Source organism: Notamacropus eugenii, chromosome 6, assembly GCF_028372415.1.
Source record: "Notamacropus eugenii isolate mMacEug1 chromosome 6, mMacEug1.pri_v2, whole genome shotgun sequence".
NCBI lineage: Eukaryota > Metazoa > Chordata > Mammalia > Diprotodontia > Macropodidae > Notamacropus > Notamacropus eugenii.
The window spans coordinates 345,578,685-345,603,688 of NC_092877.1; the positions used below are offsets into that span (position 1 = coordinate 345,578,685).

Genomic DNA, 25,004 nt, shown 5'->3' on the forward strand with positions numbered 1-25,004 from the left:
AAAACCAACATGTCCTGTCATTAAAAGTTTCCTACAACATGGCCCCCAATGGCCTTTCCAGTGTTATTTCATAGTAAGCCCCTTCACATTCTCTCTGTTTCAATCAAACAGGGATATTAGCTTTTTTCCTGTCCATGGCATCTTATTGTCTGCCTCCCACCTTTGCAAAGGTGGTCCCCCATTGCTGGAACACTGTCCTCTTTCCCAGAATCCCTAACATCTTTCAAATCCCAGATCAGGCACAGCCTCTGACATAAGACCTTTCCTCACATTCCCTAAGTTGTTAGTATCCAAGAGATCACTTAATCAGAGTTTGAATCGTGATTCTGCCTGTGCGACTTTGGGGAAAACACTTCACCTCTATGAGCCTCCATTTTCTCAGTGATAAAATGAGGTGTTTGATGTGTGTGATGATCTCCAAGGTCCTTTCCAACTCTCAAGCTATAAGCCTTGGATCCCTCTTGAAATTACTTTGGATATAATTTATATTAACTTGTCTCAGTACATGTGAATCGTCCTGTAAAACATAAGCTCCTTGAGGACAAGAACTATTATGTTTTTGTCTTTGTATCTCCAGGGCCTTGCACATACCAGGCACTGCTGAATTGGATTCACTCTTTGAGGGTGGGTTCAGGTGGGATTTTACATCATCCTCATGAATGAATGCATTTGTGAAGTAAACTAATCAATATGCATTAGTCAAGCATTTATTATATGTTGGGTTTTAGGGATATGACAAGAATGAAACAGCCCCTTCCTTCAAGGACCTTACATCCTACTAAGAGGATTCCTTCTGCAAAACAAGGTTAACATGAGATCTAAAAATAACACAAAGGAATTTCAAGAAAGATCAGAGCTACAAAAGACCATGAAAATCATTCAGATTCTAGCTGAACCAATTCATTTTATGGAGAAAAGGGCAACGACTCTGGAGTCAGAAGGCCGGGGTTCAAATCCTGACTGATGCTGGGCAAGTCTCTTAATTTCTCTGGGTCTCAGTTTCATTATTTGTCAAGATGAAGGGATTAGACTTAATGCCCACTCAAAACCTTCTACCTCTAGATCTCTGATTTTATATGCTTCTGTAAGTGCATATGAAATTAAAAAAAAGGGTAATGGTGGAAGGAGGTAGTATTATGAAAGAGTTTCTATTAATATATAATCACTTTAGAGGACATTTGGGGGCAAGGAGTGCCAAAACTCAAAGAAAGGAGACAGACATTGGTTAGTTGCATTTCTACCTATCTTTACTGAAGAATAAACAGCAGCCACTCTTGACTTTGAAATACATTTAGCCCCCAAACTGCAATAACTAGTTGAAGAGAACACTGGGTTTTTTCACCCCCAACCCTTTAGGCCACTGTCATAAGCGACTATGATATTTCTTCACAAACCCAGGAGAAAGTTGGCGCCTTAAATGTGTAACTCCCCAGGTCACTGCTTTTGAATGCAAATTATAATAATTTCACAGTCATCTAGCTTTTTAGATTCCTCTATTTTTAGGGGAAAAGCAAAAGCAGGGATAATTATGATATTCTGTTGAGATAAAACAGTTACAAACAAATAAATCTGGCAGCCACCAAAGACCCTATGGTCAAACTTGACTCAGATCCTTTAAAGAGAAATTTCATAGAAGGGCAATGGTGATGTGCCATTGATAAAAAGATAAAGGTTGATTTGGGAAGAATAGACTAGGGGAAAGAAAAAGGAAGTTTATAAATTCTCTGAAATAAATTAGATTATAAAAGATAATAGAAGAGAGAAAATGGGACAGATTTAGTATTTCACTGAAAATAGGGAAGTTAGTTCACTTTATCTTAGAAATTTGAGAGGAAGGGAACAGATTGAATTCAGTTCAGTTGTCCAAAATTAAGCGCCTACTAATTGCAGAGCACTGTTACCAGATTTTAGGCACATGGTAAATTTAGATAAGACTCAGTCCCTAACTTCATGGACTTTACTCTCTCTTAGGAGGATACAACAAATACATAAACAAAGTACAAAATGATACGTGAAAATACATAATACAAATAAATATACTCATTTGGCAAGTACTTACTAAATGCCTACTATGTGCCAGATACTGTGCTAGCCCCTGGGGATACAAGAACGAATGATATCTGAAAATGTAGGAGGGGTATGAGCAAAATGCTTCAGCAGCTCCCCAAAGTGACTTTGGGGGAGGGAACCTTGGAAGCCTTCTTATAGGAAGTGCCATATAAGTCAAAGCTTTAAATCATGGGGAGAATTCCAGAGAAAGAGGCAGATTGTGGGGGAGGGGCAGGAAGTATTCTAGGAACAGGGAACAACGAGAGCAAGGATATGAGCTTAGGAAGACTTGGTACCTGTACAGGGGATCAAGGTTGTCCAGTTTGTTCAACAAATTAAATCCAATAAAATAGTCATAGAATTGGAAGGTTGAAAGGGACCTCAAAGGTCATTGGTTCAACCTTTTCAGAAAAAAAAGAGAAAGAATCTGTATTATAACTTATCCAACAAAGGGTCATCCAGATTCTTCAAAACCTCCAGTATGTGGGAACAAAGTACTTCTGGAGGCTGCCATTTCCACTTGGGGACAGCTCCCATTGTCACAAGTTTTTCTTGACTTTAACGGGTCTCTTTGCAACTTCGAAGTTGCCTTGGTTCTGGTTTTGCTTTCAAGGTCCACATAGGCTAGGGTAATCCCTCTTCCATTAGACAGCTCTTCAAAGACCTGAATACAGAGATATGTTCCCCTTTCCCTCCCTGACCACCAGTCATCTCTGGGATAAACACGGCCAGTTTCTTCAACTGATACTCTAAGGACAAAGGACTCAATGCCTTTCAACGAATTGATCACCCTACTCTGGACATGGGGCACTTAAGTGGGTGCAGTGGATAGAATGGCAGGCCTGGAGTCAGGAAGACTCATCTTCCTGAGTTCAAATCTGGCCTCAGACACTTACTAGCTCTGTGACTCAGGGCAAGTCACTTAAACTTTTTTTGCTTCAGTTTCCTTCATGTAAAATGAGCTAGAAAAGGAAATGGCAAACTATACCAGTATCTTTGTTAAGAAAAACCCAAGTAAGGTCTTGAAGAGACAGACATGACTGAACAAGCTCTGAACCCTCTGACTTCTCATACTCATATTCATGCTCATGACTGGGATCTTAAAGATAAACAAAGTGAAAGTCCCTGTTTTCAGGAAGTTTACATTTGACTGGGAGTTTACATTTCAGTTAGGTTGGATCAGGAAGAGTCCAGCCTGACTCAAATGACTGAGCATCAACAAATTGAGTAAATGGAAGGGGTGGTAGGGTTTCTAGATTGTTGAATGTCAGGCATGAGTAGTTTGAACTTCCTGTGCAGATACAAGTTGAATGCATTTCCCATCCTCTACCCCTGCCAAAGAAAATATGAGAAATACTAGATATGATTTAATAATATATAGGGGAGAGGTGATTAGAAGACTGGCAAACTTGTTCTCACATTTGACACTCATTACTGATGCTCAGAAAGAAATTAGGACTGGAATAACTAGCTAGCATTTTATGGCATTTTAAAAAGTTTGCAAAGCACTTTGCCTGCATTGTCCCATTTGATTGTTACAACTACCTGTGAAGTAGGTGCTATTATTATCACCATTTTACAGATAAGGACACTGGGATAGATAGTTTGAGTGATTTGTCCACTCACAGTAAATACCTGAGGTCATATTTGAACTTTTATACAATGGGCAGATACCTCTCAGATGTAGATGAATCAGCATCTCATGATTAACCTTTGTATAGCATGAGGTATTTGTAAAGTATCAATGTTATAATGGCATCTTAGCATCTACCTGGGAACTGAAGAGATCAATCTATCAATAAACATTGATTAAACACCTACTGTGTGCCTGGCAATAGGGATATATTCTACCCACTACACCTGATTGTTTCTGACGTTGGAGTCTGAACATATGGATGTAAGAAGAAAAGAGATTGATTTTAATTGGACAAAAGGGGATTGGTATGTACCTCTTTCTCTGTTTGGTGAATCTTTACCTCTCATGAGTGGAAAGTGGTTGGTAAAATCTGTGCTCCCTTGCTAGAAGCTGATCTTGATGGGCATGCCAGCATAGCCACCTTGGAGACCTTCAAATCTGTTGTCTCTGGGTTTGTTGAACCAGTGGCCCCTGGGCAACCCTGTACACAGCCATAGAGCAGGGACGAATTTCCATAAGACAAGAGGAAGATATTTGTTCTCAGGGTCCACTGCATTAGTAGGAACCTTTGGGGGAAGGTGCCATCTGCTTTGTAGGAGAAATTTGACAGAAAGGTGCGATATGAAGTAGTTCTCAGTGGAAGGCCTTTCTAGGACTGACAGTTAATGATGGGTATCAAGGGACCCCCCCTGCCCTGAAGACAGGGGTGCAAGATTTTCCTGTATTTCATTCCCTGTACAACAAATGTGAAACAGGAAGCTTTGTCTTGGGTGATTGAGTACAGAGAGAAAATTGTCAGAGCACAGAAATGGCAGAAATATATTTCTAGCTCATTTGCCTTTATAGACACCAAAGGCACCAGTATTTTCTTGGTTTTCCACTTTTTCTCTAAGTTAGCTAAGTTGAGAAGTCTTTTTTTGAAATGACAGTATATAAGAAGGCATAGAGAGACAGAAGTGAATTCTTTTCCTCTGAAGATAACAGTGAAAAATAGTACTTCAGTGATTAACGGTGATAAAAACTACTGAAGACTGGAAGGATAATAGACCTGGAGCTGGGAAAGGCTTTAGTAGGCATCTAGTCCAGCCCTTTCATTTTACAAATGAAACTGAGGTCCAGGGAGGTTAAATGATTTATCCAAGTACGCACAGGTAGGGGAAGTTAAACTGCATTAGACGTGGAGAAAGCCATGCAACAGAGCACAGAAATTTGTAAAATCCAAATATCAAAAATTTTTATGTCTAGTCTTCACTTAAAGGGATACTTGTCTTAATTTAAAATATAATTTTATTCAGACATAGCTAGCTTTATATCGTTGTGAATATTCCATTCAGTTTACTTGCTTTAAAGTAGGAATCAATGAATGTATATTTTTTGAATGCCTGTTAAGTGCCAGGCACTGTGGATACAGAGACAACAAGGAAATCCCTGCTGGAAACTTCCTAGACAAGAGAATGCTATATTCTTGACCAACTGAGGCCCAAATAGATGACACAACTTTACTAATTTCACTCACTTTCTCAAAGGATCACCACTATCATTGTCGTTATAATCATCACATTTTATTAATAAGCAGTTGTCACTGTTTGACAGGTAAACACCAATGAAGCTGTTAAAGGTAATTGTAAATGACTTACCTACAGATGGAGTCCATGAAAAGGCTAAGATTTAAGAAAGGAATCCAAAACCCCTCTATGAGTGACACCCACATCAACAATACATCAACAAAGGAGCATTAAACAAATGACTCTCCTGAAGATTATTTTTTGTGACAATGGAGGGATTTATATGGCAGCCAAGTACCACCATAAATTACAGGAGGGTTATTTTTAAGGAGTCCAGACTAAGTAATCAATGTAGATTATGCAAGGAGATAGCAAGAGCTGGGCAACACACCATTGAGGTTGCAAAAATTTACCACTCACTGAATTCCTAGCAGGACATGTCTTGGTGGCTAGAATTATACGTCAGAAGCTCACTGCCTTTCCTAGATTGATAGATGAAAGATTCCCATGCTACAAATGCAGACCTCAAAATGTTCTTGAGAACTCAGCCAATAAATTACTAGTACAAAATATCATCATGGGGAAAAAACTGTTGGCCGCAACTGCCTAAAGGTAGCACAGATTCATTAAGAAAAATCCTCTCAGTAGATGTCATACCCAATATGCACCACTTCTAAGCTGTGTGGCACATGTAAGTTTACTCAGAAAACACGTTAAAAGTGCATTTGTTGTTATGTTTGTGGTTGTGAGAAAACATCATGATGCCTTGGCCGAGGTCATGTAAGACCACTTCAAGGACAGGGCCAAAAAACTGGACTGAGAAAGATGCCATCTTAGAATGGCTCAAACTTCCCCAATTTCATCTCACATTTCTTCTTCCATAATCATAATTCTGTGAAAATTAGTCACAATACTCAAGTAGCCAGATACTATGGACTTTTCCACAGTATCTACTATTTTTCCTCATTTAAATTTAGGGACTTTGGGGACATGAACCTGTAAAGTCAAGCAAAGTAGGATCTTTTTTTTTTTTTAATTTTTTTTTTTATTTTACTAAAAGCGCCTCTGAATAATGTGATTAAGGAGGATCTTTCTCACCCACTGTCAGGCCTCAGAAGATTTGTAGGAAGGTCCATACCTTTTGTTAATGAGGCACTGATTCTCAAGGGATGTGATGCCCTCCGGCTCTAAAAAATATACGAAGACTCTGAGGTGTAGTTTTACTTTGGGGCTTAGTTTTTGGAAACGTTTGTTTGGCCAGAGGAGGGAAAACCCAGATGTTGGTACTTCCCTCTCTGGTAACTATGGTCACACAGTTGCACCTGTCTGTTGAATTGTAATGTATGTATTGATTATGGTCAGGCAGAGGAAGCCATGTCTGTTGATCTTTGATTTCTCTGTATTTTCTCTGAAGTGCAGGGTGCTGACTCCCCTGAACTAGGTAAATGATATATGTGCTTGATTAAAGGAATGATAAGTGTGCTTCATTAAAGTAACTGTTAACCCCTCAAAAGTTGCCTTTCCTTTTAGAGAAGCATATCAAAGAACCTGTGATAGCAAGCCCCCCCATGTATATCGGGGTGCTTACTGATACAGAACTTTATTGAATAAGCTTCATAATTCTTTATTGAAAAATCATATTAAAAGGGTTGTGTAGACCACTGAGCCAGTTGTTGAAGGAAATTATCCAAGACTAGCTGAACTTTTACTCAGAATAATGAGAATAACAAAACAGAGTCCTATTCCATCAAATGAATTCTCAAGATTTCCTTATACAGTCTCCATCCAGACTTATCAGATGACTTATAAAACAAACAAGAACATTTTATGCATGCTACCCTTTCATCATCTGCTCTTTATGAATTTTTCCACTAAGTTGAACTTCTCTTGACTTCTCTACCATGTCTTCATGTTGGGTATCTTTCAGCTTCTTTTTATGTGTTGTTTTCATCATTAGATGAATGCCCCTTGAGGGCAAGGAATGTTTTTTCTTTTTGCTTGTGTTTGTATTTCCAGCACTCGGCACAGTGCATGGCACATAGTAAACTTTTAGTAACACTTTTTGAGCAACTGAAATCTGTTTTAATAGAGATATGGAGCTAGATGAAGGTGCATTCATTCTATTATAAGAGGTCATGAAGCTGATGTCATAAAGATTCCAGAATAGAAATGGGACTCTTGAAATTGTTGTATTAACATGATGATCAAGGGGAAAAACGAATCTTCTAGGGTGACTTGATGAAATCAAAACCAGCACAACACATAATAGTATAATTTTATATTTCATATGCCCATTCCATATGTGGATGAGAAAGTTGAGGCTCAGAGAGGTTAAGTGACTTTCCTATGGTCATGCAAATGTGTGGAGGGGGCAGGAAGGGTATCCAGTTCTTTCTGACCTCAGATCCAGCACTCTGTCCAATATGGTGCACTGATATAGTGTCTGTGCCATCCTGTGACAAAGCCAAGGAATTTCTTTTTCTTTTTTTGGCTGATCCAAAACATTAAAAAACATGCTTTTGCAGTCCAACCAGGAGCTATGCAACACTGTCATGACTTTAGCTACCAAATATCAGGCTTGATGCCATTTTGCTCAGTAATGAACAAAGAGAGCTGGCACACTTTTACAATATGCCATCAAGACACCTTCTCCCTGCACCCTGGGGTGTTTGTCCTCTTGTTCATTTCTCCTCACCTTAGGCAGCATCTTCCTTCCTTTTCCATTCTAGACCTAGAGAATCCATATCCCCAGATACTAGGGAAATTAATCTATTTAGTTTTGGAACTCTTGCCCTGGGGCTGGCCACACATCAGACCAAGCTTTTCTTCCCATTCAGTCATCCACCTGGGCAAGTAATCCCATCAGTACTCCTACTGCTTTTAAAAAGGACATGTCTATTGACTGCCCTTTGATTAACTCTGTTCTTTGGACTTCCTTGACCAAAATTTCCCTTTCTGACCACCATTCTGCTTGCAAACTCTCTGAAAGTAGGGACCATTTCTTTTTTTGTATCATCTGTCCAGGCATTCAATAAACATCTATTAAGCACCTACTGTACTAAGGACCAGGAATACAAAAAAAGGCAAAAGACAGTTTCTGCCTTTCAGAATCCAATGGGGGAGACAATAAGCAAACAAATACTTACAAACAAATGATATGCAGGAAAAATAGAAATTAATTAAAAGAAGGAAGGCATTAACATTAAGGGGAATTAGGAAAGGCTTCCTATTAAAGATGGGATTTTTATTGGGATTTAAAGGAAGTCAGGAGATGGAGATGGCAGGGGAGAAGATTCCAAGGATGGGGGAGAGCCAAAGACAATATCTAGCATTGAGAGATGGAACTTTTTGTTTATTTATCCTCAAGGCGGTCAGTGTCACTGGAACAAAATAGCAGTTGAGGAGAAAGGTGTAAGAGAATTGGAAAAGTGGGGAGAAGCTGTAATGAAGGACTTTGAAGCCAAACGGGATTGTGTATTGCCCATTGTTTAGAACAGTGCCTGATCACAATCAAGACTTAATAGATGCTTTTTATTCCTTCATACAAATGTGCCAATCAAGGGTAACACCAGATAAGGATGTCAGAGGGTTGGTCAGAACTTCACATTTTGTAGCTAAAGCAATGGACTTAGCAGGCCCTCTGGATATTTGGGATTATATCTGTCTTCCCTTCTTACTCTTGGTCAAGGAACATAGCTCATATCTCTCTTTCATACTCTTTAATCTCTACACTCCTGCCAAACCATCATCCTTCCTGTTCCTCATACACAACATACCGTTAATGAAATGCCTCTAGGTCTTGTCAGAGGGTCTTCCTCCATCCCTAGAATTGCCTTCTTCCTCATCCCCTTCTCATATAATCTTTAGCATCCTTCAAAGTTCAATTCAGTCATCATCATGTACATGAAACATTTCCTGATCTTTCAATTGTTAATGCTTTCTCTGCTGGAAAGATATTATTCATATCTTTTATTATATTATGTTATATAATATTTATTGTAACATTTATTTTGTGTATATTTTTGCATTTACTTAGGATTCTAGATCTAGAAAGGACTCAATCTGCATGTACAATTTTGTGGAATAGAATATATAATTCTTGATGGTAAAGACTGTTTTATTTTTTTTCCTTTTGTATTCTCAGAGCCTGCATGTAGTAAGTGTTTAATAGATGTTTGCAAATTCAGCTATTTTACATCTGTACTTCCTCAGGGCTAAATAAACTCACAAAGTGATAGAAGCAACTTTTCTCCTGTGGCCCCTATAATGACAGGAGGCAATGGTATCATCTGGTATTTTACATTCTCAATCACAATTTAGAAGCAGCCACAAAGAGGAACCCTATGTTGGTTTGATGCTTCTGGTGGGGGATCCTCTGGGTATGAATTCCAACTGGTTGCCATAATTTCAGATAGTGAGCATGTTCCCTCTGGGTTCTAGAATGGCTCCATCCTTCATAGTCCATGTTGCAATTCATTCCAGGGTAGTTCTGAATAACCAAGTTAAGTCACAGTGAGGACCTTCAGCTTGGCATTAAAAACCCTCCACCATTTTCCTCCCATTTGTCTTTCAGATTTATTTCATATTACTTTCCTTCAAACAGTCTTTGATCCAGACCAACTTGAGTTGGTATTAGCTGATTCTGATTTCCATCTCCCATTTCCATGCTTTTGTAGGGCTGGTGCTCAGTGTGTGGCATGTACTCCCTTCTCACCTCCAGTCTATTAAATACCTAGCTTCCTTCAAGCTCAGCTCAGGAACCAAATTCTGTATGATGCTTTTCTTAATTACCCCAAGTAAAACAAAAGAAAAAGAAAAAAAACCCAAAATATATTTCTTCTTGATATTACTCTGTAATATTTCAATTATTTCTTTTAATTTTTTAATAGATGACATTATACACTCCACTACACCCAATAGAATATTAGATCCTTGAAAGTAGGGGTTGTTTTATCTTTTATCCCCATTGCTTAGCACAGTGCCTGATACATAGTAAGTAATGAATATATGTTGGTTGAGTTGAATTGACTTCCTTATTTAGTACTGATATCTGCTACAATGATGACCAGCAGCTGGATCAGGAAAACATGATTAGAGGAGAGCTTTGACAAGGTTTGGAGGAAGAGCAGGAATAGATAGTTTGTGATTTGCATCATTGGAGGGAACTCCTGAATTGATGAGATAGTAGATCCCTTTGAATATTTGGGAGAGATCAGTAAGGGAAAAAAAAACTGACTACTGAGTGTCACAAATGAAGAAATATTCCAAATAAGACTCAAAAAAGAGTATTATATTACCAAACATTTGAAAAGGGGAGAGGTTTTTTAAGAGCCCAGCCCACCATATATACTTTTATGTATTTGGCAATAATATTACCTTGAAAAGACCTGCATTTCACTCAGATCAATGTACATTCCAATTACATGGGGGTGTGTGTGTGTATGTGTGTGTGTGTGTGTGTGTGTGTGTGTGTGTGTGTGTGTGTGTGTTCCTTTTGTACTGGTTCCCATTGTGTTATTTTTCTTTCTAATTTAACTTCAAGAGACACTAAATCCACTTGTCAGTGGAGAAATGGATTTAGGAGCCTAGAAAACAGATTGTAATAGACACTTTCTTGCCATTTGTCTCTGTAACAGGACTATTTCCTAAGCCTTCTTAGGCCCAATCAGAGACTCAGGTTTGGTAGCCGGTTATCTTAACTTCTGTTTTCTGGTGGCTGTTGAATTTATATCTTTCCCTTAATTCTCTCTTGGGTCTCTCCAGCAGGAAATGACACTGCAATTGATTCATGTTTTTTACATTTTATAAGAATATAAGGGTATCTGGTTGTCTGTATCAATCAATTTCTCTTACTGATGTTTCTGAGTACTTAGCATATGGTCTCGCAGTATTCTTTGAAAGTGAATTCCAACTAGCAGGTGAAGAACACACTTCCTAGGATAAGGAAGATAGAGAAGCTGAGTTAGCTCTTAAAAAACCTCTCCCCTCTTCAAATGTTTGGTAATATAATACTCTTTTTTTAGTCTTATTTGGAATATTTCTTCATTGGTGACACTCAGAAGTCAGTTTTTTTTTCCCTTACTGATCTCTCCCAAATACTCAAAGGGATCTATTATCTCATCAATTCAGGAGTTCCCTCCAATGATGCAAATCACAAACTATCTATTCCTGCTCTTTATGTTTCACAACTGTCATACCCTTCTTTGGTAACATAAATTATAATAATAATAGCATTTGCATAGAACTTTCAGTGCCTTTTGGATGTTATCCTATTTTATTATCACAAAAACCCTGGAAGGTGGGTTATTATTAGCTCTCATGAGGAAACTGAGGCAGGCAGAGGTTAAGTGATTTCCTCAGCGTCACAGAGCAACTATGTGCCTGAGGCCAAATTTGAACTTAGCAGATCGAGTATTTGACCTACTGAACTATCTAGCTAAATTTGCTACAGAGATACTCCCAACATGTCTGAGGCCTTTCTCATTCCTTCCAGACATTGTAAGCATATCAGTGCATTCCTGGGGTTGTCCATCTATCATCCTTCATCCTTGCTAATGGAAAAAGCCATCTTTTCTTCCTGTCATATAATTTCTTGATGATACCTTTTATTCCTATTCTTCTTAGAGTTTCTCATCTTCAACACAGTAGTCCAAAACAGAACTCATTATTTTCAACCTCAAAACTTACTCTTCTTCCTAAATTTTTTGTTACTATTAAGGATAGCACCATCCTCCTAGGCACTGGGCTCATAGCCTTGGTGTCATCTTGGACTCCTCACTCACACTCACCCCGCGTATTGAATCTGTTTCCAAATCTTGTTATTTCTGCCTTCCCATAATCTTTCATAAGTGTCTTCTTTAACATACTCACATGGCCTCCACCTTAGTTCAAGCTCTTATCGATGCTCTCCTAGACTCTTTCTAACTGGTCTCCCTGACTCCAGTCTCTACCCACTCCCATCCATCCTCAGCTGCTAAGGTAATTTTTCTAAAGTATAGATCTGACCATGTTACCTCCTTGCTCAATAAACTCCAGAGTCTCCTTATTACCTCTAGGATGAAATAGAAACACTACTATGAAAGGTCTTTGGGCTCTTTCCAGTCCTTTCATACTTCACTCCCTTCATATACCCTATGATCTAGCAATACTTGTTTGCTTGGGGCTACTCGTTTACTTAAATGCATATCAGTCTTCTTTCTCCTTGCCTTTGCTCCACCTCTTTCTCATGCCTATATTTATTTTTCCTCTTCTCCCTCTGAACTCTCTTGGCTCCTGATCCTTTATAGGAGGTCTTTCTTGGTCCACCCAGTTGCTAGTGCCTCTTCCTGTGGCATTGCCTTCCATTCTATCTGTTCATATCACGTATTTTATTACTTTCACTGTTGTTCAGTCATTTCCGATTCTTTGTGACCCCATTTGGGATTTTCTTGGCAAGGATACTGAAATGGTTTGCTATTTCCTTCTGCAGCTCATTTTACAGATGAGGAAAGCAAGGCAAACAGGGTTAAGTGACTTGTCCCAGGTCATATAGCTCGTAAGTGTTTGAGGCCAGATTTGAATTCAGGAAGATGAGTCTTCTTGACTTCAGTCCTGGTGCTTCATGTGCTATGATCCCACCTAGCTGCCATATATCCTATAGGCACCTAGGCTTTTCTTTTGATTCAGAGGGTCATGGTAGCCATCTTCATATATTTGTAAGGCCATCATGTGGAAGTGGGGCTAGGATTAGTTCAGTTTTCTTAGGCCATATGGAATGAGAACAGTAGAGTAAGTTACCACAAAAGCAATTCAGGCTTGTTGTCAAGCAAAACTTCCTGGCAATCAGTGACCCCAAAGTGGAACGGGCCATTCTGGGAGGTTGTGGGTATCTTCCTCTTTGACAACCACAAGACAAAGCCGGATTATCAGGTGTTAGGCTTGTTCTAGTAGGGATATCCACTAGAAGCCCCAGCTCTCAAGTTGTATTGTTCTACTCATTTCTTTGACCTATGTGGCCTTGGGGAGTTACTTCATCTCAGTTTCCTTATCTGTAATCTAAGTCAGATGCTCTGGCCTTTGTGGTCTCTTTCACCTCTAGAGCTATGATCCTAAGTTTTGGAAGAGAGGTTGATCTGCACTAAGGGAGTAAGTTTCCACACAAAGAGTTCCCTAAATGAATGAAACCATAGATCCACACTAATTATTCACACACAGAGATACACAGACATAAATACATACATGTATGTGGGTATGTATATGTGTATGTATGCATATGATAAATGTGTGTGTATTTAAAGAAGCCAAGTTCGTCATATATAATATTCCCTACTATGTAATCTAGCAGCTCAGTGGATAGAGCTCTGGACCTGGAGTTCATGAAGACCTGAGTTCAAATCTGGCTTCAGACTTGTCCTAGGCAAGGCACTTAACCTCTCTGCCTCAGTTTCCTCAACTGTAGGAGGAACCTTTTCTGGTTGCTGTCAGGATTAAATGAGATTTTTGTAATGTTTAGCACAGTGCCTGGCTTATCATTAGGGTTCAATAAATGTTTGTTTCTTCCCTTCATCCCTATGTCCCAGTGATTTAGGGAGCCTCCAGTGATGAGCAAAGAATTGTTGGCCAAGAGAAGCAGGTGAGTGCTTTACCTTTATACTTAACTGACTTTCTGATGCTGAATCAACTCCAGTTAAAGTCAGGGACTTCTGAATTTTAGTATCTTCAATATCTTCCAATCATACCCTTCCCTCAGAGCCTCATAAGATAGTAGGAATAAATTGATACCAAAGAAAATTTCCTCCTCTTGTTTCCTCCCACCATGAAGGATCCCCAGTGATACTATCTGCCAACATAAGAAACAAGTTGAAATAGTTTTGCAAATTTCCCAGAAGCCCAAATAACAATCAGTGGCAAATAAAGATCTATAAAATTTTATGGACTTTTAAAATACCTTTTGACTTCCTGGAAGGGACAGCAGGCTATGCCAATCAATCTTCTCTCCTGCTCCCAAAACTTCAGTGCCTCTAGGAGGAAATCCAGATTTTCCTTCTTGGCATTTGGCTCCAGGCTCCCTTTCCAAGCTGATTTCATCTTCCTTCCCTTCATGCCCTTCTGTTCTGGAGAAGCTGTCCTACTAACTGTGGTCCCCGAACTTTGTCATTCCAACCTAGCATCTCATTTCCTGCCTATGTGCCTTTGCTTAGGCTGTGTTCCATCCTTGGAATGCAAGTCCCCCACACCCCCACTCTTAGAAGCCTTAGTTTCTTTGAAGACTTATCTCAAGTGCTCTCTCCTACATGAAACCTTTCTTCATTCTCCCCAAGTTACTGTCCTGCTTAACCTCACCGTACTTTTTAGATATTTTGTATTTATTGATATATCTACATCTTCTTTCCTCCCTCCTCTACCCCAGATGTATGTTCCTTAAGGACAGGCACTATTTCATTTTATCTTTTTATTCTGAGGGCTGAACACACAATTGGTGTTTAATAAATGCTTGCTGAATGGATCAAGCAACAAACATTTATTAAGGACCTACTATGTGCCAGATATGGTGCTAGGTGATGGGGAGATGAAGGCAAAATGAGATAGTTCCTGCCCTGAAACAGTTTGCACTTCATCAGAGGAGACACCATGCACACATATGAATGTATACAGAATAAATACAAGACCATAGTCAGAGCAAAATTCTATAGGGAACTCTAAAGGGCTTTACTTCATTGGATTTGATCTTCACAACAACCCCATTTTAAAGATGAAGAACCTAAGGCTGAGAGAGGTATAAGTGCCTTGCCCAGGGTCACAGAGCTAATAACTGCAGGACACAGGATTCGAACTCAGTCCCCTCTGACTCTAAGTATGGCACACTGTGTCAATTTTGAGGCAGAAAGGAGGCAGACTGAGTAGTGAATGGTGGTCTGAACTTGAAGCCAAGAAAATCTGGGTTCCAATCTTACCTCAAATATTTGCTATATCTGTGACCTGGTCAAGTCACAACTTTTTGTTGCTCAGTTTACTGACTTCATCCATAAGAGTGTTGGATATGAAAATCTCTAAGATCACTCCCAGCTTTCAATCTATGATCCTATCAAATATTTGGATGATAAATATTCAGTGCTTCCCACAGGAAGCTAGGTCCTGGCAAAGGGACAGCTAGACTGGGGGGTCGTACGTGTCCTCTATGAATTGGCAATCCCATTACCTGCTAGAAAATGGATTTTAGCTGTTCCAAAGGTTCCGGAGTTGCAAGTTCACAATGGACAGACTTCTTATAGATGGAGTACATTGGGTTCTTTACCTTCTTGGGGTAAATGTTAGGCAGAGGTAAGCCAGATGCTCTCCTGTCCAGAAGGATAAATGTCCTTTCTCTGTCAGCTAAGAAGTCAGACAGCTGGATGTTTTGACAGCTGGTGTGTTTCTTCCACTTCCCCAGCTCAGACTCTCACCTAGGCTCATCTCTCATTGCTCCTCTGATTAGACCAGAGATGGCATTTTCAGACATCTGGGGTTCAAAACTGCCAGACTGGGAGTCAGCCCCAAATAGAAAGATCGACAGTGTGCTTTTGAGAAGCACCAAAACAGCACGGGTGCCCTGAGTAGATAATAGGGAAGAGGAGGGTGTAGCAATCCAAAAGAGAATCTGATAGGAGCAGAAGCTTGTGAAGAGAAGAGGGAAAAGGGAATGGAATGGTTACTGCACATGAAGACTCTCCAGGCATCGCTTCCCTAGTCTAATAGAATTTCCTATTTCCAAGGAGACTGTTTTATTTGGCTACAATCTAGGTGGTTCTTTCTACACTGGAAGAATGTTTGTTTATTATTGGAATTGAAAGGCACTCCAGTGTAGATAGAAAGAACAGAATTTCAGAGATGGAAAGGAATTTAAAATCCAACCTGTTCAAGATCGAATCCCATCTGTAGCATCCCTGAAAAGTGGTTTATCCAGGTGATTCTTAAAGTCAAGCAGTAGTGGGAACTTGCTACCTCACAAGATGTTTTCCTTAATCTAGTGCTTAAATCTGCTTTACACAGGACTTAAAAAGAAGAAAAGAAAAATCTATCATACTTTTGGAGAATATTTTCCCCCATTGCCATCTGTAGAAAATCTAGGGCTAATTGTATTTGCAAAATTATATTTTGGGAAGGCATCACTGGATCATAATTGTAAGACCTAGAATTGGCTTAAATCCAACTCTCAGTAGAATGCTAAGAAGTATATGGATAAAGCCTAGGTTCATAAAAGTCAACTGAAGGCATTTATAATAGAGCCTCTCTCCTATCCAATGCGTCTTTGACTTAACTGATCAATAATCTTTTTAAAGTATCAATCTGATTGTGTAGCTCCCTATTACCTCTAGGATAAAAACACAGACTCCTCTTTAGTTTGGCCTTTAAACACTTTCACAATCTGTCTCCAGTTCACCTTTCCAGGATATCGTCACACGACTCTCCTTCAGGTATTAGATTTTCCAACCAAGTTGGTCTACTTGCTGTTCCCCAGACTCAGCATTCTATCTTCTGCCTTCATTCCTTTGCACAAGTTATTCCCTTCTCTTTGTCTATTGTTCTTAGAATTCCACCTTCCTTCAAGGCTCAGCTCATGACCAGTTCCAGATGTCCCTAGATGTCAATATATTCTCTCTCCTGAAATCATCCTATATGCATTTTTCCCCACTGTGCATATGCTGTATCTCCCCACTCCAGCATTCAAGGTCCTTGAGGGCAGAGACTGTTTTTATATTTGTGTCCCCAGAACCTATGATAGTGCCTGACAGAGTAGGGGCTTAATCAATTGATTTTAGATTGGGTTGAGGACCTCTTAAAATACGGATATGAAAATTTTGTTGTTGTTGAGTATGTCTAAGATTCTCTTCGCATTTGTAATTTGTGGGGCCAAATCTGGAGTAATTAATGATACTGGGACCAATTTCATGGACTTTGCACAGGAAGATCATGTTTTGGGGCCTGCCTTCATTTTGATACCATATATCAGGGACAGGCAGTGGAGCCTGAGCCAGGGATGAAGAAGCCTGGGAAATTTGTAAGTTTGCCTTTGAACCTCAGGGTAGAGGCATAAATGTATTTCTTTAAATGTTTCTGAACACCAGCATCAATACATAAAAAGCCACTAAATGCGAGGCCAACTTGAAAAAATGATAATGATAATAAAGGGATAAACAAATAAATAACTTGCCCTTATAGGACAATTTAAGGTTTGAAAAGCACTCTCCCTATGTTCATCAAGTATTTCTTAAGTGCCTACTATGTGCCAGGTCCTGGGCTAACTGCATTTGATGTTTTGATTAATTGTGAAGTCTTGAATCCAAGTTCAAGAAACTGACTTCACAAATATAAGATGGGGGTTTGGTGATGATGATATGGCTAGGCAATAGTTTGTCTGAAAAAGATTTAGGATTTTAGTGGGCTGCATCCTCAGTAGAAATGAACAGTATGTTGTGGCAGCCAAGAAAACTAATGCAATCTGAGACTACGTGAAGAGAGTTAATAAAAAGTATCTTGCCCATGTTTACTTGGTCCTTGGCCAGCATGATCCAGACTCTAGAAAAGGTCTTTGAGAACCCAGAGCCCCATGGACACTATAAGGGAAGACTGAAGGATTTGGTGGAGTCTAGATCACTTGAATCTGCCAAATTTTGTCCCAGAAGGTCTTAGATTTTTATAGTGATTACGTCATTTAGAGTTGGAAGGGGCCAACTCTGTTACTGCACAGATAAGGGAATTAGCAATACAGGGAGCTGGAGATAATTGCTCAAGGTTACACAGCTACTTAGTGTTACAACTGGGACAGGAACACAGGTCTCCTGACTTCTAGCCTAGTGCTCTTGGGCTTGTTCTATGTCAGTAAGTCAGACTTTTTATTCAAAGCTTGAAAATAGATTGGTGAAGGGCCAATATGAGAGCTGTCTTCAAGACCTTAAACATGGGACCCTTTTGGTTGATGTACACTAAGACCTCCCCAGCCTGCTACTCAGTGACCTCCAGTGACTCCCCAGTCTATTACTAAAGTATAACCTCCTAATCCTGGGCTCCAAGGTTCTTCACAATTGGGCTCAGATTTATGTTTCCAGTCATAGTCAATCCTACCCCCACTTCATGCATGCTGTGGATCAGCCCAGATGGCCCACTTTGGGCTCCTAGTTCTCATTCTACCCTCTCTTTTCTCTGTGGATTTATGCTCATTTAATCTTCTGAATCTGTGGTAGCCTCTACCCAATTTCTGACTGCTGAAATCTCTTCCTTTTTTCTAGGTGCAACTCAGAAACCATTTTTCTTTATGAAGCCTGTCCTTGACCTCTCTGCACCACCCCAAGGTGATCTCATCATATTTCTCATAAAACTTTTGCTTATTCCTTTCTTCTTTTTATGGTCATTATCCACATTCATGTTGTCCTCTCACTATTAGCTTCTGTCATCTCTCTCTCTCTCTCTCTCTCCCTCCTCTTCCCATCCTTCTCTTCCTTCCTTCCTTCCTTCCTTCCTTCCTTCCTTCCTTCCTTCCTTCCTTCCTTCCTTCCTTCCTTCTTCCTTTCTTTTTCTTTCTTTCCCTCTTCTCTTCCTTCCCCTCTCTCTCCCTCTCTTGCTCTCCCCTCCTCTTCCTTCCTCTCTTGTACCCTCCTTCTCTCTGTCCTTCTCTTTCCCTCTTTTATGTCTCTTCCTCTCTTTCCCTCCCCTTCTCTCTTTTTCCCTCCATACTTCCCTCCCTCTCTCTCTCTATCCTTTCTTCACTGTCTTTTCTTTTTCCCCTCTCTCTGTCTCTTTTTCACTTTTCTTTTTCTCTCCTCCCCACACCCACTCTCCCCTTCCTTCTTACTCTCTCCCTCCCCTTCCTCAAACTCTCCCATTCCACACCTCCCTCTTCCTCCCTCCTTCCTTACCTCTCTGTATCTCTGCTTTTGCTTCTGTGTCCTGTCTCTATTTCTCTCTGTCTCTTGGAATTAGGAATGCTTAACCCCAGAAAAGAAAAGAGGGGGGCAGAGTAAGATGGCATGATATCTACCTTAAAGTATTTGAAGGACTGAAAATGAACCCTACTTGTCCTGCTTAACCCCCAAAGGCACAAGGCTTAAGGAAAGCAACAAACTCTTGCCATCTTTAGATCTGTCCCATAACCTTAAGGGCTTCCTCAGGAGGTGTCAGATACTTAATCTCTAGGCAATTTTGAGCAGAGGCTACAAGATCCCTTGTCAGAGCTGAAGTGGAGGGGGTCCTTCTTCAGGTATGAGCTACAGTAGCTGGCCTCGAAGGTCTCTTCCAACTCATCTGCCTTGTAATTCTTTCCTAGGTGAGAGAAGTGGAAAAATGAAGGAAGGGAGGAAGGAAACATGGGAAAAGGGAGAGAAGGCAGCTGCCAACTGAGCCCCATTTCTCTGCTCTGCTCTGACAGTGTGGACTGACCAAAGAACTTAGCAATCAAAGATGAGCAGGAGGGGTATTGGCTCAAGGACATTTGCTGAAGATGTCAAAAGGTCTGACATGCATGGTGTGTTTTATCATTACAGTTTGATTCAGTTTCCTGTAAAGGAGAAGGTTGTGGCAGTCTAGGAAATAACAGGCCTGGGGGGAGGTGTGGAGTTTAGAGTTCCCTTGGAAGAAGAGGATTTAGGTACTGTGGCGGGAGAAGAGGCAAAGAAAGTGGAGAGAGGAATCAGCGATTACTCCATATACCCAACTGCCATTATGGTAATACTTCATACAGTAACTATGGAAATGAAGATAACGATGAACTTTGCATAAGCTCAGAGGATGTCAGAGCTACATCCAATCCAACCACTTCATTCTACAGAGGAGGAACCTAGTGAGGGCAAATGACTTATCCACAGTCATATGGACCATTAATGGCCAGAACCAAGATTGGAACTCAAATTCCTTACCCTCTATGTCTCTAAGATTTCTGTTATGTTACTCTGCCCCTTAATCTCCTTGTGTCAAATGGCATGAAACCACAGTACGGTGGAGAGATACTAGAGGGAGGCAGAAATTTGGGGGTTGGTGGACCTCTGTTTGAATCCTGAATTTGTTTCCTGGTCGACCTTATTTGGGGGCTTGGCTTCCTTCCCTGTAAAATGAGGGCATTAGACTAGATTGCCTATGAATAAAAAGTTGGTATTTACATGATACTTCAGTGTGTTTAAAATAGTTCCATATATTCTCATTTGTTCCTCTACAGATGAGGAAACTGAGGCCCAGGGAAGCTATAAGTGACATAGCCAGTAAATGCCAGAGGCAGGTCCTCTGACACCAAAGTCAATGTTGTTCCCCTTGTATCATGCTGCCTTATTAACGCAGTTCACACACCTAGTACATGCCTGAGGGAGGGTTCAAACACTCACCTTCTAAAATCCCAAGTCTGGTATGTTATTTACTAAGCTATGCTGCTTCTCAGTGCCCCTTCCACCTCTAAATAGTACTATTTCTGTTCAGTTTAATTGAGTAGGTTGGTGGTTTTTCTTTGCTAAATATAAAAGAGAGCAAATGAGGTTGGGGGTTTCACTTTTATGGATGAAAACTATCAATATTTTATTAAAGCTAGATGTCATACCCTCTCATGGAGTGCAGGCATCTATGGGATCTCAAATAGTATGCAGCATGGCTTAAACTTTGGCAAGTCCTAAGAAGCTGAAAAGATATAGAGACTATATGACCATTTTCTGGGGTCTAGCCTAAAATGCGGGAGACATCTCCAGGTTAATGGATGTTCCAGTCATAATCACTCTGAAAGACTATCAAGTTATAGGGCACTTGGGACATACTTTGGAGAAAACAATCCAGATATTGAAGAAGTCAAAAATCTGTGCAATAAACAACCAGTACAATGTTTTGAATTTTGTTTTTAAAAAACCTAATTATCTGATCTGGTCATCTTCACAGCATATATAAATGAAGTTAATGCCATCTTTCCATCTTCCTTTTTTATGTGTCCACATAGACTTGGATGCAAACTCTAGAGATGAGAAGCAGCATCTTTAACATATTCCAATGTTGCCATACAAGCTACCTGAGTTATAGGTGTTGTCTATGGGACAAATACATTTTGTAGTTTGTGATTAATTGTCAGCAGGACTACAACCAAAATGATGTTGTTGTAGGCCACAGGGGTAGACTTAAAGGACATGAGACCTTTCTTTGAAAAGAAATATTTGATATGATTGAAATAACAGTTAATTCACAGAGCCTGGAAGGCTGAAAGACTTTTCTCAATGCCTGGATTCAGATGACTCTGGAGGAGAAGTGAGGTTGGTGACCTGCACAGCCCCCTCTCACTCAAAACAAAGTCAAGTGCAAGTCATGCCATTATTTCTCTGATGGCATGGTCTTCTTTGGCAATGAAGGACGAATACACACACAGTGTAGCAGTGAGTGAAACAATGCTGTGTTATCAGCTTTTCACAGTGGAAAGAGGAGAGGGAGAGAAGGGGAGAAGAGAAAGAGGAGGAGGAGCAGAGAATGAGAGAAGAAGGAGGAGAGAGAGACAGAAAGACAGAAAGAGATGACAGAGAGGCAGAGAAATGGAGAGAGAAATGAAGGGAGGAGAGGGAGAGAGAGAGAGAGAGAGAGAGAGAGAGAGAGAGAGAGAGAGAGAGAGAGAGAGAGAGAGAGAGAGAGAGGAGAGAGAAAGAAGGGAGAGAGATGGAGGGGCAGGCAAGAGGCAATGTAGTATGGTGGAAAGATCATTGAATTTAGAGTCCCAGGACCTGGTTAAAATCCTGGCTCTGCCCTTAGGTGCAAACTTCACCATTTCTGGCATGTTAGATCATCAGTAAAATGTTGGGGTTAGACTAGAAGACATCTAAGGTCCCTTGCAGCTCTAAATGTTTCATCTTTTTCTTTTCCTTTAGTATATATTTGTGATTTCACGGGTGTAGTAAGTCCTTGGCCTGGGAAATCTGTCCACCTTGGCAAGTTATCTCTAATTTAGGATTATAGCATCACCAATTTAGAGTTGGAAGGGACTTTACTATCATCTAGACCAACCCCTCATTTTACAGATGTGGACTGAGATCCAGAGAAGGCATACATTTGCTCAAAGTTAAACAGGTAGTCATTGGCAGAGCTGGAATTGAATGTATAAATTCTTTGACTCCAAACCCTCCCTCTTATGGTCTGAGTGAGTTGCCTTGGACACTGGGCAGTTGAGTGACTTGCCCTGGTCAGTTACACAATTAGTATGTATTAGAGGCAGGACTTGAATCTAGTTTTTCCTTGGTTAACCACAGTGTCTCTCAACTGGAGATCTAGAGTGTTAGCATATATGTATGTTATGTGTGCTTATAGGACAGGGACTGGTGATATCCCCAGTTATTTCATTGATATAGGGATCTCCCAAGTGAGAAACTTCCTCTACTAATTCAGGTCAGTATTGCCCTGTAACTGTCTTATTGAAAAATTCATCAGCTTGCCTAGAGTCATAAGACAAGTGTATGTCAAAGGCAGGATTAGAACCCAGGTCTTCCAGCTCAGAGGCTAGCTCTCTCCACTATACCACACTGCCTATCTTTTTGTGTGGATACAAATATGTGTTTCAGGAGAGTAGGCTCAGTTTGCTAAAGCATGGTGCCTGTGAGGCCAAGGTCACAGATCCAGTTTAAGGCTAAGGCAGTATGTTTAATAGCCACAGACTAAAGTCTGTGACATAGATCATCTGAACTGATAGTTAACTCAAAACCATATGCTATCTATCACAGGAAGACCAGCTGAGACAGTATGTATGGCTCAGCATAATCTATCACCACTTGTGCTTCAAAAATCAAAATAAAATATTACAAGCAGCCCCACGCACAAACACACAACCTGCACACAAAGGGATATTAAGACAGGAAAGAGGAGTAATGATAAGATTTCACCTTCAATTCTGCACAAGCCTTTGGGTTTTTATTTTTCGCATTTTTTAAAGAAAAACGACGACATTATTTAGGAATTAAAGATGCATTCAAAAGAGGATAATTTGCTATTTTGTAAATATCAGATCCAGTGAAGTATATTTATCATTGTTTAGAAGCCAACTTTTAATGCCCCCATGCCCAGACTAACAAAACAAAAAGCCAGGTTTTTGAACGCTGAAGATTAAAAAGTGCCACGAAAATCATTCATTGTGTTTTCACTACTTCTCTATGGTGAGGGTCAAATACAATGACAAATTCTCACACTCACAGCCCAGAACATGTCGTATTGGGGATACCAGCAGTTCCTGTTATCTCTTGACATTTCCTTGTCAAGTTAGGCAAAATGGAAAACACAATTGCGTCAAGGTGTGTAACTTTCCTTTGCAAATCCCTTGGTTTTCGCTTTTACTCTGAGAACCCGTTCATCCATCCCTCTTTCAAGGAGAGAAAGACTCCTGCTTCGGTTCTGTTCGCCAGAAATGTCAAACAAAATCCTCCTTGCCATCTGCAGTCGGGCAATTAGTTGCTTGAAAGCAAAAGAGAGAGAAGCCAGCACGGAGAAAACCCCTGGTTCTCCCCCCTAGTCAGAAACTCTTATTTTAGTCTGTCCAAACAATGAGAGTAAACAGTGCGGACTAGCAAGTCGGTATGCAAAATGGACGGAGACCTCTCCTTCTCCTTTGGATCAGGTAAAATTCAAATAGTTCTTTCTCGGGGACCACGGCACTAACTGCCCGGGTTTCCCCTTTTAATTGATGGCAAGGGATATCCTAAGCTCGCTGAATGACCGTGAGAAAGCCTATTTCTTAGCTAACAGGTCTCCAGTCTAAAGGGCATCTGGTTCTCCTTCCCCCCCCCCCTTTCAGTTCAGGAATCTCACGATCTCCACCCCCCCCCCCCCCCTAACTCTTCTCTCAGCCTAGCCAACAGCCTGGTTGGCAGGGAAGAGAAGGGGCGCGCTTTTTTTCCTGCATGACCTCTATGTCTTCTAGTCCAGGGGTAAAGTAACGAGGGGTGTCCCGGGAGCACCCCAAGAGGCGGCAGCCAGCTGATCCTCGAAGCATTAGTTTTCTAAAGCATCGCTCTCCCCCACCGCCAATCCTCTTTCTGTCCCCCTGCTCCCTCCCTTCTCTGTTTCTTACTGGACCCCCGGGTGCCCCTCTGCGTTTCAGCCTGGGCAGTACCTAGCTATAATTCACCAGCTCGGCTGAAATTGACCAGTCCGGCTGCAATTGATCAGCTCGGCTCAGACAATGCCCACCTCGCAAGCCGCCGCCCGGCACCCGCCGCTGCCGCCTTTGTTTGCCAAGCAAATCCTACCTCGGGCGAGCTGTCACATCTTCCTCCGGAGGAAGCCACGCGGAATGGTTAATAAGCAGCGACCCTGGGGAACCCTCCAGGCCGCCCTCCGCGGCTGCTCCGCGCTGGCATAGCGGCCAGGCAGTCTGGACCTTGCATGGCACAACCCCTGGGACCTCGGGGTCTGCAATATCCCGGGGCTCAAAATGCCTGAAAGAGTTTGGGAAGGACAACAGGAAAGACGGGCGCCCTTAGACAGCCATGCCTAAAATGAGTTCTTGAGAGCTGCGTGGAGGCGGCTTCAGCCTGGGTTTAAAGCATGCAAGAGAGAGGATTGATTAGCCTATGATGGGCATGCTGTTTCTGTTTTTATTTAATACCGTAATAGGCTGTCTGGTAGCCTGGCTCTGATAGGTTTAGCGGCTCTTACCCACTGCTTTCAAATTCTCACATTTAAAAAAAAAAGAAAGGGGGTGGCGGTGGGGGGTGGGGGGGTGGGGAAGGGCTGGGCTCAAACGTTTTCTTTAAGGCAGAGAGACCACTACCTAGCGGATCAGATTTTCAAATCTTCCTTAACTTACGTATCAAACAGCCTTGCCTGCCTCGGAAAATATATGCATTTGGAAAAAACAAAAAACA

General features: G+C 40.9%; 1 protein-coding gene across 1 annotated transcript in view; it reads right to left on the reverse strand.

Annotated features, from left to right (window-relative positions):
• The window catches only part of KCNMB2 (potassium calcium-activated channel subfamily M regulatory beta subunit 2), a 284,412-nt gene extending 259,805 nt beyond the window's left edge, over positions 1–24,607 (reverse strand). The window contains exon 1 of the mRNA XM_072618438.1: positions 24,387–24,607. The gene's annotated coding sequence lies outside the window, so the exon portion shown is untranslated. The remainder of the gene's footprint in view (positions 1–24,386) is intronic.
• Between the last annotated feature and the right edge of the window lie 397 nt (positions 24,608–25,004).